This window comes from Belonocnema kinseyi, chromosome 10, assembly GCF_010883055.1.
Source record: "Belonocnema kinseyi isolate 2016_QV_RU_SX_M_011 chromosome 10, B_treatae_v1, whole genome shotgun sequence".
Taxonomy (NCBI): Eukaryota; Metazoa; Arthropoda; class Insecta; order Hymenoptera; family Cynipidae; genus Belonocnema; species Belonocnema kinseyi.
Genome location: NC_046666.1, coordinates 7,545,784 through 7,560,660, shown reverse-complemented (window position 1 = coordinate 7,560,660; position 14,877 = coordinate 7,545,784).

Genomic DNA, 14,877 nt, shown 5'->3' with positions numbered 1-14,877 from the left:
CGATAAAAAAAAATACGTGTCTCTTATTTTTCGATGTACTACAACATATTGCAGTTTCATCAAAATCGGTGAGGGACACCTGGGATAGTTTCCTTGTAAGTGTTTTTTACCTTTTTAAACAAGGAGATTTTTTAATGATGTGACTATTGGTACAAGACGATTGATTCTGAAAAAAGACTTTTTTAAGAGGTCCTACAAAAACTGAAATGTTCTGAATTTCCGAAATTTGTATCTAACACTTTGTCTAACACAAATTTGAGTTAAATGAATCCTTCAAGATTTTAGAAGTTTCATTTTAAATAACAATGTTTAAATACTTTAAATTTTTTAAGTTAAGAACCTAAAAACCCAGTAAAAATGAAAAATTCAAGTATTAAAAAAAACCTTTCAACCAAATAGTTGAATTTTCAACGATAAGCAAAATTAATTTTAGACCAAACATAAATATTCTACAAAGATAAATATTCAACAAAATGTTTGAATTTTTAAACAAAAAAGCTTGAAATTTAACCGAACACTGTTTAATATTTAAAACAAATACAGGGGAACCCTTTAATAGCCCTCCCTTCTGCAGCCCTTCCGAGAATTGACGCCACGCTCAGGTAGGTGTAACAGGAGCTGCACGGGGTCTGCAGTTGTCACTTAGGCGCGCACTCAGGCGTGATTTAACAAAAGCGGAGCGGGATATACTGAGTTAGTTCCCAACCACCATCAGTCCCAAAATCAGTGCTATAATATAGTTTCCCAGTAGTTAAATTTTTAAGCCAAATACACAAATTTTCAACAAAGTACTTAAATTTCAAACAAAATAGTTGAATATTTGACCACATAGTTGAATTCGCAACCTACAAAAATTTATTTGCAAACAAATAGTCGAATTTTCCACTAAACAGATACATTTTCTAACAACAAGTTGATTTTTGTTTGAAAATATAAATTTTCAACGAAAAAGATACATTTTAGATTAAAATTATAAATTTACAAAAAAATCAATTTTTAATAACCCAGTTTAACTTTCTACCAAGTAGAGGAATTCAACAAAAAAAGATTAACTCAAAATAGAAAATGTAATTGTTCCTATTATAACCAAAACGTTAATTTTCCACCAAATAGTTAAATTTTTAACCAAATAAATTCATTTTTCTTTAAAAATGAAATTTCAACAAAAATTTTTAATCTGCAAACAATGCATTTTTAAAAAAGTAGTTGAATTTTCAATGCAAAAAATGTATTCTCAACTGAAAATTCAATATTTTATATGTAATCTGGGAAGTTCATTTTCAAACAAATAGTTAAATTATCTAACAAAATGATAGAACTTTCTACCAAAAAAGATAAATTTTCTACAATTTACTTTCATTTTCAACCCAAAAATATGAATTTTTAACAAAAAAGTTCATTTTCAACATAGAAGTTTAATTTTCTACTACTACTACTAATAGAATAGTTTATTTTCAGATAACAAAAATAATTTCTAAATGACAAAAAAACATATTTTCGAAAAAATAGTTTAAATTTTTCACCAAGTCGTTGAATTTTCAATGAACAAAGATAAATTCTCAATTCAAAGTTTAATAGTTCAATTTTCCACTGAAAACGGCCAATTGTCAATACAAAGTTAAATGGTTAAATTTTTAGTTAGAATAATTAATTATCTACCGAAAAAATGAATTTTCAATAAAATAGGCCAATTAATAAAATTAATTTTTAACAAAGCAGGTTAACTTTGAGCGAAATTGTTGAATTTTCTACAAAAGAGATGACTTTTGATCAAATATTCAAATTTTGAACCAAGAAAGTGGAATTTTTAAAGAAATAATTCAATTTTCCACGAAAAAGGATAAATTTTCTACCAAATAAATGTATTTTAAAAAATATGAATTCTGAACGAAAGAGATCAGTTTTCAACGAAAATGATGAATCTACAAAAAAGAATGAATTTTTAGCGAAAAAGTTCAACATTCAAAATTGTATATAAATACAATGAAAAATATGCTTTTAAAACGAAAAATGTAAGAGTTGATATTTCAACTTCTAAAAACGATACATTTTTAGGCAAAAATAGGCTGAATTAATTTTCAGTTTACAAAATTACTTTTCAACTAGAAAACCGAATTTTCAACAAAATGGTGACACCTTCAGCGAATAAAATTAATTTTTAACGAAATAGTTAATTTCAACCAAATAGTTAAATTTTCAATCAAACGTGGAATCGTAATAGTTTTATTTAAAATAATTAACTTAAGACAACAATAAAAAAGGATTTGCAACAAAATATTTTAATCTTTAACCAATGAAATTAAGTTTAATCAAAGTAGTTCAACTTTCAAGCAAGTTGTTGAATGTTCGATAAAAAAAGATGACTTTTTAACAAAAATTTTTAATTTTCAACAAAATAATTAAATTTTCAACCAAATAGTAGAATTTTTAACCAAAGTTGATAGATTCTACAACCAAAAATTTATTAATAGACTTTTAAATTATAAAGGATTAAGCAATTTCAAGTTTAAAGTGGCCAAAGTTAAATAATTTGCAATTATATAATTTTGAATTAAAAGCGTTTAAAATTTCATAATTTTGAATTTACTTAAAATTGCTTAAATCCTTTCAAAATCAGTTGAATCTGCTTTGAATTGCTTTTTAAATAATTTCGAATACCTTCAAATTTTCTTTAATCCTCTTAAAATTGAATTGAGTTTTTAAAATTGGAAATAAAATTCAATTTGACAGTCTTATTTTTTCTTCTAAAAGTCCACAAAAAATGTGAACGGGGCTGGGAGGGTGATGTCTGGAATTTGTAAACAATTGAACTCCAAAAAGCTTGGAGAAGGCCTAGATTTGCGAAATGATGTGGTGAGGACTTAAATAATTATTATACATTCTTATATTATCAACAATTTTAACTTTCAAAACCGTACGAAAAACTTTCAAGATGTAACTAAATTAATGAAATAATTCTAATTATCCCCTCTTAAATTTCAACGCTATTTTAAAGTTTTATCCGAGGCTTTATCTTCAAGGCATTAAGATGACAAGAAATGATCTGAGGGACCACCCACAATATGAGACCTGCAGATATCAATTTCACTAAGGATAAAAATTCCTCCCTAATCTTTCCCATCCAGCTGTCAAAATATGGTATCTCTGAAAGGAAACACACAATGTTTTTGAATTACTATACTACTCCAGATAGTACTAATTATTATTAATAATTGCGTTAATCCTGTTAGGAATTACAATTTTTTTAAATAATTTTAAAAACTGACTCATAAACAATAAAAAAAATAATAAATATCGTGAAATAAAATATTAGATATGAAAATGTTAAGATCCAGAAGAATAAATTATAAAAAATTTTAAATGATATAACTAATTATTATTAATAATGTTCATAATATTAAAAATTATATTTGGAAAAATAATTAGAAAATTTGACGCTCCTACATATGGAGAATAAAAATAAATATGGTGAATTATAATATTAAATATGAAAATATTGAGGCAAAAGACAAAAAATTATAATAATTATATCAAATAGTATTAATTAATATTAATTGGGTTAATAATTCCACAAATTGCATTACTGAAAAATAATTAAAAAACTTAAAGCTCCTAAAAATCAAAAATCAAAATAAAGATCGTGAATTAAAATCTTAAATATAGAAATGTTGAGGTCAACTACAAGAAATTATAGAATTTTTATAAGATATTACTATTTATTATTAATTGAGTTCATTATGTTAAACATTGCATTTCTTACAAGTAATTCACAAAATTGACGATCCTAAATATCGAAAATAAAAATTAAATAAAGCATTAGCTAATCCATTTTAGTTGAAAATTGATCGTTTTTAGTTTAGAATTCAACTATTTGATTGAACATTGAATAATTTTGTTGCAATTTTTATTTATTTTTTGCAAGAAATAAATCTAGCGGGCTAAAATTCAACTAACTGGTGGAAAGTTAAACTACTTCGTTAAAAATTAATTATATTTAAAATCCATGTTTTTGATGAAAAATTTAACTATTTTGTTAAAAATTCATACTTCTTTAAATCCATAATTAAAAATACAACTATTCCATTTGCAGTTGTAACTTTATCTATTTTTGTTTGAAATTCAAAAGTTTAGTTTTAAATATTATTTTTTGTTGCAAATTTAACCATTTTGTAGCGAATTCTCCTTTAAGGCTTGAGAATACCAGAACTTGGTTGAATTTTTTTTATCTAGAATGAAAAATATTCTTTAGTTGAAAATTAGTCTCTTTTGATATTTTCTTATTTTTTTAGTAGAAAATCAATCTTCTTAATTGAAAATTCTACTAATTGCTTAGATTTTCAACTAATTTATAAAAATTAATTTTGTTACTTAAAAATCCATCTTTTTGGTTAAAAATTAAACTGTTTTGTTAAAAATAACTTTTGTTTTTAAATACTTATTTAGAAATGCAAATATAGCTATTCCATTTTTGGCTAATAATTGAATGTTTTTAGTTAAAAATTCAACTATTTGGTTGGAAAATTATTCATTCGGCTCTAAGTTCTTATCTTTTAGTAGAAAATTAACCTTCTTAATCAAAAGTGTAACTAAATGTTTGATGATTGAACAACTTTGTTCAGAAATCATATTATTAGTTGAAAATCCACCTTTTGGCTAAAAATTCAACTATTTTTTGAAAATGCGTTTTCTTCTTTTAAAAATTCTTATTTGGATGTTCAAATATAACTATTCTATTTTTTATGAAAATTGATCGCTTTTAAATAAAAATTAAACCATTGGACTTAATATTACACTTTTTCATGAAAATTCGAATTTTCAACATTTTTATCGACAATTCCTAATTTATGATTGAACCTGTTTGTAATTTAAAATTAAATTTTTTTGTGAAATATCAATTATTATATTTTATATCAAAAATTATCCTTAATTTACTAACAGTACAACTATCTTCTAAAAAATCCCTCTTCTTTGTTTGAGAATTAAACTATTAAGTTAAAAATGCAACTATTTATTATATGAAATTAAATCTTTTTTGTTTAAAAATTCTACCTTTTGGGTTAAAAATAGAATTATTTTGTTAAAAATGCAATTATTTTGTTGAAAAATCGTCCATTTTACATGAAAATTCAACTCTTTGATTGTAAGGCAAGTTTAATCTTGAGTTTATTGATGATCCTAAATATCAAAAATAAAAATCAGTATCATGAATGAAAATATTAAACATGAAAATTTGTAAGCTAACATTATATAATAAAATATTATAAATTTTTATAAGATATTACTAATTATTAATGATGTTAATTATGTTACCAATTAAATTGCTTTTTAAATTATTAAAAGTTAACGCTCCTGATTATTGAAAATCAAAATAAATAGCGTGAATGAAAATATTAAACATGAAAATGTTAATTCCAATGGCAAATATTATCTGAAAAATATCATAAAATTTTTATAACGAGGTTTGTCGACAAATTTTAGTGAATAAATGAGTCAATAAAAGGAGCGAAATCGAGCTGAATAAACAAAACCCCGGTTAAAAAGAAAAATCAGATTCCGTGAAAAATGTGGAGTTCAAAGGATCATATATGAAATTTTTGAACAAATAAATAAGGGACATTCGAGTAATGCTTGTTTGCTCTTCCATGGCCACCAAAGCGATGGTTCGCACCAGCGTAAAAAATAATCCCCTCTGGACTCTGTGCAGATTTTCGAGAATATTACGCACGGCTTGTCGATTTTTTATTGCAAACTCTCATCCATGTAAAAATTGCAAAAGTATAGGTGGAGCAGATTAAAATCGTCAGCAGCGAAAAAATAAACATTTTAATAAAACTCTCAACTCGAGATTCCATACCGAATCGACGACAAACCATCGAAATAACTGAACCCTTTTTTCAGTTTTACATGTGTATTGTAAATTTTTTAAAGTAAAATTTAGTTTAGAATAAAATTTGATGTCAATAATGAAAGTTTGAAGAAGTTTTTGAAATTGAATGTTTAAAATTTAAATTTAAAATTTGTGTTTTAATCAATGTTTTCTTATAGAAAGAATCTTTCAGGCTTTGTAAAAATTATTGGATTAGTTGTTTAGTATAAGGTCTAAAACGATGAAATTTGTAAAATTTGGACTAAGACCTTTATAAATAAAAATTTTAAAAACCAAAAACGGTTATCCTCAGCCACCTTCAATTTAAAACTTGTAGAACTCAATGCTTCTTTACATAAAGCATCTTTTTGATTATTTACCGTTTTTTAGTTTAGTTTTTGTAGTATAAAGTCTGACAAGAAAAAATTAAAATTAGGACTATGCCTTTTTTTAATGTAAATTTAAAAAACCAACACGGTAAGCTTCAGTCATCTTATACTTAGAGGTTGTAGAACCTTGTGTTCCTTTATAGAAAGCACCCTTCCAACTTTTTAGAATTTTTGAACTTCAACTTTTTTTTAATGAAAATTTAAAAAACCAACCGGGTGGGCCTCCACCATTCTTAATTTAAAAGTTGTGCAAATCAATATTTCTTTATAGAAAGCATCTTTCCGACTTTTTAGAGTTTTTCTAGTTTAGGTTTTGTAGTATAACATTCTAAAGGACAAAAGTTATAAAATTTGAGCTAAGAATTTTAATAATGAAAATTTAAATGTGTCTTTTTTTGTAGAAAGCATCTTTCTGATTTCTTCAAGTTTTTTAGTTTAATTTTAGTAGTATAACGTCCAACAGAAAGAAAGTTGTGAAGTGTGGACTATTAATTTTTTTTAAATAAACATTTAAATGCCAACACGGCGATCCTCAACGATCATTAATTTAAAAGTTGTAGAAATGAATGTTTCTTACATCTTTCTGACTTTTATAAGGTTTTCTTCTGTTTATTTTCACACTATAATGTCCAACAGGAAGAAAGTTGTAAAATTTCGACTCAAAGTTTAATTATAGAAAGTATCTTTCTGTCTTAAATTCTTGTTAAGTTTAGTTTTTTTATTATAACGTCCAACAGAAAAAAAGTTGTAGAATGTGGACTATTATTTGTTTTTAATAAAAATGTAAAATACCAACACGGTAAGCCTCCACCATCTTCAATTTAAAAGTTGTAGAAATCAATGTTCCTTTTATAGTTTATAGGAAGCATCTTTCTGACTTAAATTTTTTTAAGTTTAATTTCTTTAGTATAACGTTCAACAATATATTCAATCAAAATTATACAAAGTACTTTTTTAATGTAATATAAAGCCCCATCCAAAAGGGTTTTTTTTATTTGTTGAATGAACTTTTTTTTTAAATAGAATTGAATTTTTCTTATTTCAAGAAGGACTTGATATATTTGTTCTTTAAAAATTAAAAAGGTTTAAATCTATCTAAGGAAATAAACAATAAGAAAATTCGAATGCAAAAAGCATTCAATAACCTTAATGTCAGAACACCATTTTCTGTTATACAAAAATCTCCAAAAAACATTTAGTTTTCAAGTTGATGAATATTAGAATATCAAGAGTAACACCTCTTTTTAACGTCAATTCTTTTCTTGAAAACTTGTCCTGGTTGGTCAAAATCAAACAGTTTCATTCTTTTTTTATCAAAATCTTATTTCTTAATATAAAGTATATTACATTTCTCGTTGGAAATCCATTTTTATAGGCTGAGAAGTCAACTCATTGATTAAAAGTTAAACTAATTTTCTAAAAGTTAATGTTTTTGGTTAAAGATTCATAATTTTATTTCAAATTTTCTTTAACTATTAAAAATTAATTTTTCAATCAACAACTTAACTATTTTTTTAGTATAAAATTAAACTATTTGATACAAAATTAAACTGTTATGTTGAATACTCTTTTTTTCATTCAAAATGTTTGAAAATTTAACTATTTGTTAAATATATCTTTGCTGATTAAATCCAACTTTTTTAAATTAAATTATTTATATTAATATAAACTATTAAATTTTTTGTTGAAAATTCATAACTTTCAGGAGAAAATTTCAAATGATTGTTTAAAAATTTATTTTGTTGTTAGAATATCGTCTTTTTTGTTTCAATTCAACTTTTTTTATTTAAAATAAAAATATTTTTGGTTTAAGTATCAATTATTAGATTTGGTTGTTGAAAAATGATCTTATTTGGTTAAAAACTGATATTTTTTATTAAAAATTTAACTGTTTTGTGGAAAATTTCACCTTTTAGGCTTAAAAATGTAATAAAATTTAATATAAAATTCAACTATTTGTTAAAAAAAAGAAGTCGTTTATTGAAAATTCTTCTTTATTGGTAGAAAATTAATCTTCTTGGTTGAAAAGTCAACTATTTGGTTCAACATTTTAGTATTTTGTTGAAAATTCACATTTTCTCGTAGAAAATTAATCTTATTCGCTTTCAATTCGACTATGTAAAAGAAAACTCTGTATTTTGTTGAGAATTCACTTTATTGGGTAGAGAATTAATTTTCCTGGTGAAAAATTAAATTTTTTGATTAAAAAATGTAACTATCTGATTAAAAATTATACTGTTTTGTTGAAAGCTCATGTTATTGGCTTGAAAATTCAACATTTCATATGAATTTTTTTTTCCTGATTATCTGAAAAATCTGCATCGTTTGGAAAATCGGCTTTTTGATTTAAAAATAATATCTTAAATGTAATTTTCTCCAAACAGTAGCAAACAATATCATAAATGAAACATGTCAAAATGATTGAGCACATAAAGTTATTAAAATTTCGACATATTGTCCTTTTCATGGAACCTTCCGTTTAACAATGGAAAGAGTGATAAATGGCAGCTAATAGGCAATCAGGAGAATGGGAACTCAAATAATTCATTCTGGTTGTCAGCATAAATTTAATTTGTGTGCTTAAATATGCGTATGGACATTGAATGGCAGGTCATACTACATCATGTCAGCCAATTACAAACCGCCATTTCATTCGAGTAATTTAAACGAATCAATGAATATGACCAAGTAGTAGCTTTTTCATGTAATAAGGTGGGTCGCAAAATTGACAAATTAAAATTGAAAGTGTGCGAATAGGAACGCTATTGAACAAATAAATCAAAATTTCGAAATAAAGTATACTTTATCAATTTTGGTTCCTTCTGAAAAAAGGTTTATTTTGAAAAACTGTCAAGAGAACTCAAGGTCATTTCAGGGGTCCAAGGTTAAGTTTTAGATATTAAGATTTAGGAAAAAAGTTCAAGGATTAAGGGTGAAAATAAAAAAGTTCGAACTCTTGAGGCTGAACATTTCTTCATTCAAAGTAATCAAAACTAAACTGTGAATTAAAGCGCTCAAGTTGAACTCTTCTCAATTTTTACCTTTTAAAATTAAGAATTCAAACTAAACACTTTTTAAATTCGAAGTTGAATTATTGTAATTTTAGGTTTCTTTGTTCAAAATTCAACTAATTGTTTCAAGGTTGAACTAGTTAGTTGAAAAATTCATTTTAATCGTTCAAGATTGAACCATTTTGTTTAAAAATTAGTTTTGTTTTATTTAAGAACTGAAAATTGAACTATTACATTTCTAATTAAAATTGATCATTTTAAGTTTTAAAATTCCATTATTTTGTTGTAAATGAAGTTTTTGTTGAAATATAAACTATTATATTTTGCATTGAAATTATTTTAATTTTATTGAAAAATTCTTCTAAAAAATTCGTCTTCTTGGCTTGAAAATTTAACTATTTGATTAAAAATGAACCTGTTTTTGGTTCATGTTAATTTTTTTAAGAATTCGCTTAAAGTTCAACCAAATGATTGTAAACGCAACTGTTTGGCTGGTAATTTTTGCAACTAAACAGATGAAAAGATCAATCTTCAACCAAATGAAATAAATTTGTGACAAAAAAGTTCAATTTTTTATCAAACAGATGAATTTTCAACCAATAAGATTAAATTTTTATCTAAAAATACAAATTTTCAAACAAATAGTTGCATTCTTAACGAAAAATGATACAATTTTAACAAAAAATGGCATAGTTAAATTATCAGATAAACAAATAATTTTTAATTTAAGAAACCCAAATTTTAAACAAAATAGTTGAACTTTCAAACAAAGAAATTAATGTTTAACCAAGACGAGAAATTTTGAACCAGAAAGAGAAATTTTTTACCAAGAATATGGATTCCACCCTCCCCAAAAAATGTATCAAAATACAAGAATTTTCCACCAAATAATTGAATTCTCAAAATTAATTTTTTTTAGCCGAATTCAATTATATTTAATTTTAAATGTTTTTTTTATAAATCTAAACTATTTTATTTTCCGTTCTGAATTAATTTCTTGTTTAAAGTGGCAGCACTTTAAAAATTCCACTACTTGGTTGAAAATTAACTTTTTGTTGAAAAAACATATTTTCAGATTAAAAATTTTCTCTCTTGGCTTAAAATACTTCCTGCTTGAAAATTTTTCTTTTTGGTTTTGAAAATTCATCCCTTTAGGTAGAAATTTTAATTTTTTTTCAGTGTGGCCGTTTTAATTTAAAAAAATTCCTAGTCATTTCCCGGTTTTTTCCCGGGCCAAAAATATTTCCCACATTCAATAAAATTAAAAAAATTACACTCTCATGCCAAAATTTTTCCCATTTGAACCAATGCGTCACAATTTTTTCAAAATTATATCATTTTAGGCAATTTTAGGGTAGAAACATTAAAAATTGAAAGATTATATTTTTTTTGACTGAATAAAAATTTCATAATTTTATTTCCAAATCTTGAAACATTGACATGTTGTTTGAATTTTTTTTTAATTTCAAATTATTTTTTAAATTTTGTCAGAACTTCTAAACATCTTCTAAAATGATTTGAATTTTTCCTTAAATTTTTGTTAAAATACTTTAAAATTGAAAAAATGTCCTTAAAATCCTTTCAAACTTCTTAAAAAGCTTCGAAATTTTTTGTTCGAAATCTTCCAAAATTTATATTTGATTTCAAATTAGGCCGTGCGCTATTTGCATAGAAATTTTATTACAATTAGCCGTATCTTATTAGCACACGTAGACACTACGTTTAAATTATTTTAAATAATCTACAATTTCAAGTTAACTTTACATTTGTTCAAAAATTCTAAAAATTCTTCAACTTTCTGATTTTTCTAAGAATAACAGGTGTTCAATTGTTATTTTTTATATCGTAATTCAACAACTTGAATTACAAATTAAATTAGTTTAAATAGAAAAACTGTAAAGTTCGAACTTTTAATCTGAAATAATATATTTGAAAAATAAAAACCTTTGGTTATGAATATATCATCTTGAAGTTATTTGAAAATTGAAAATAGTTGATAATGTTTCAATCGAGGTTTTACATTTGTTTAACTAATTAGGATTTTTCATTTTTAAAGTAAAATTTAATTTTAAAAATCATGAATTAATTTATATTCACAGGTGATCAACTAAAAATGTTTTTGATCAAAAACCTTCTCATTTTTAATCAAATAAATCTTTTAAAAAAATTGAACATATAAAATGGAAAATTTTAAATTGAAAGATTTTGGAATTAAGCACTCTAAACTGAATGATATCATTATTGAAAAAGATCACAATTTAATAAATTATTTAAACAATAGTTGAAATCAAAGTTGTAACCAATTTTTAATTTAAAATTGTGTAAAATTCCCGGTCAAAAAATAAATTCACTCTCATTTGCCGGTTTTCCATGTTTCCCGGTACAGCGACCGACCTGTGTTTGGTTGAAGATTTCACTCTTATTCAAAATAAAAATTTGTTGTTAAAATATCAAATGTAACATTTTTCGTTAAGCATCCATCTTTTGGTTAAATGTGCCAATTTTGACTTAAAATTTAATCCTATTCTTAGTTAAAAGTGGAACTTCTTGGCTAACAATTAATTTTGTCATTTGCAAATTCACAATCTTGGATGAAACTTCAATTTTTGTATTGTTTCAAAATGCAACTACATTGTGGAAAGTTCCATTATTTTGTTAAACATTTATCTTTTTTGTTGAACATTCTTCTTCTTGGATCAAAAATTCTTTTGTTTAAATAAAAACATTTGCTTAAAAAATACTATTTGTATCTTGAAAATTCAACAACATATTTGGTTGAAAATTTAACTATGTAGATCTGAAATTTAACTATGTGGTTACACATTCAACTAATTGTCTTTTTAGATTGAAAATACATCTTTTTTGGTAAAAAAAAGTTTTAAGCTGAAAACTCAACTGCCTTCTCAAAAGTTCGTCTTTTTGGCTGAAATATTCAGATAATTGTTTAAAAATATAACTGTTTGAGCTTGAAGTTTAAACATTTACTTAAAAAATTTAATTATTTTTTAAAAATACAATATATATCTACATGAAATCTGAATTGTTTAGTATTGAATTCTATACAGTACCTAATACCAATACATTAATTTTAAAAGAATTTATTCCCCTCTGGACTGGTAAACATTCTCTCCAATATATCAGCCCTGAAAAAGCAAAAATCCTGCTCATAAAAATATAAATAACTTGCGAAACAATTTCTGCGGAGCATAAGGAGAAAACTGCCGAGTAGAGACAGAAGTACAACTGTTGTGAGTCTACTAAGAATTATACGACGGACCCTAATTCAATTTCTGAAAGCTATCCAGCATTCCGGAAAACGTTAGAATTTTTTTCTCATTTCCCTTGCTTTCTGGAATCTTGTAACGATAGCCGGTAATGAAGGAACATGTGCATCCCAGAGCTCAAACAATAAACAACTGACAGGCACGTACAGAGACTCAGTCATCTTCACCTTTGCCATTCCGGACTCTGTTACTTTCTTAAAGCGAACTTGAGTATTCGCTCTGCGTATATTTCTCTCATCTCCTACGTCTGTTACGTCTCTTACGTCTATTAGAGCTGTAAAAAAATTCCTTCAAATCCTTCGAGACGTAAATTCCCCGAGTGTACTTAGAACATAAATGTTTACTAGAATTCGCCATGTTGCCCTAGATTAATTTAATGACGTCATTAGCGCAGTCAGGTGTGATAGGGGAATTTGAGAGGATGGAGAAAAAAGTTACAGTTAAGTAAAAAAGTCCAATGTGGACGTGCGGTCACACAGACCGCATATTTGGCCCCACCCCGACCACCTCGCTTTTTTGGAAGCAGCCGTTTTTAGAAGCTTTAGTTTTAGTTGCACTTTTGCCGAGATAGGTAATATCAATGACACCTCATACCTAGTTTTTAAAAAAAATTTACGTTCAAATTATCCCACATTTAAGCGGAAAGCGACAAATTATTATGGACACATGGTCGTGCGGTGTCTCAGACCGCACCATGTTGCACAATGCTTTTGATATTCAGGAACTTACCCCCACTGGTGTAAAAAGTAATTTCTTACTGTATCTGTATAAATTAGATTTAAAAAATGGCGTAATTTTGAATAAAAATAGAGGAATAAATTCTTTTAAGTAACATTAATGTAGGCCGTGGGTACCATATTCCTAAGATTTCAAGTCGAAGTATATGCATTTGTAACAAAATAGTGGAATTTTCAACCAAGAAAGATCAATTTTCAACAAAAAAGTTAACTATAAACAAATTAGTTGAATTTAAAAAAGAACATTTTCAGACAAAAGAGATGCATTTTTAACTAAATAGTTGAATCTTCAAAGCAAACAGAAGAATTGTTTAAAAGACAATTACATTTTTGGCCAAGCACTTTTACGCCAAAAAATGTAAATTTTTAATCAAAAGGATAATTTTTTTATTGAAAAATACGAATTTTCTACAGAGCAGTTGAATTCCTAGTAAAAACATATATCTTCAACCAAATAGTTGAATAAATAGTTGGATAAATTTTCAACCAAATAGTTGAATAATCATTAAAAACAATCAATTTGCAACCAAAAAAGAAATATTTAAATTCTCAGTTACAAAAAGTAATTTGCGTATAAAAGTTTTAACAAAGTATTTCAATATTCAACAAATAATATAACTTTTAAACATAGAGGTTCAACTTTCAAGCAAGTATTTAAATTTTGTATACATTTTTCTAATTTATCGTATTTAATTTTTTTTTTGAAATTTTAAGCAAAAAAAAAATTTTAATTTTCAAGCCAAAAAGTTGAATTTTCAAACAAATGGTCGAATTTTCAAATAAAAAGGGTCAAATTTTAACCAAACAACAAATCGTTGAATTTTCAAGACAAAAATACCAATTTTTTAAAACACAGCTGAATTTGCGATCTAGAAACATAAATTTTTAACAAAATAATTAAATTATCAACCAAATAGACTTTCCAGCAACATAGATAAAACTTTGAGCCCAAAAAGTATAATAGTAAAGTGTCTTAATAAACTAAATTAAATTTTCACCAGGAATAATTGATTTTCTTATTGGATTCTATTAAATCGGATCGAATTTAAGCCAAAAAACGAGTAAAAGCTTTAGTTTTTTGAAAACAGGAAAAAAGATAAATATTTTAATAAGAGGGAAAAGAGGGGGATAGGGTAAATACTATGAAATCAATAACCTACTTTGAGGACCTGAAATAACAAAAAAATAAATTTCTTCATGTACAGTAATAAATTTGAATAACGATCAGTAAATTTGACATCAATAAATCCTCAATAAATGTTTAAGCCAACCGCAAGCATCCGTGAAACTTTGTATACAAATAAGCGCATCAATAATAATATTAGTCAAAATTTAAATCTGTCCCATAAATCTCAAATAACGAATAAGCAAGATTTTATGTATGATTACGACAAAGTGGATGTGCAAAAGTGCACCGATGCCGAAACATTTTTTTTTTTAAGAAAAGAGCAAAAAGTGCTCGAAAAATTGCCATAGGAATTCGATACGGTCAGATGAAACCCCATAAATCATTTTTTCTGAGGACACAACTGCAATCCCTACAGCTACTTAATTTAGAAAGCTCAGAAACGAATATGACTATTAATATAA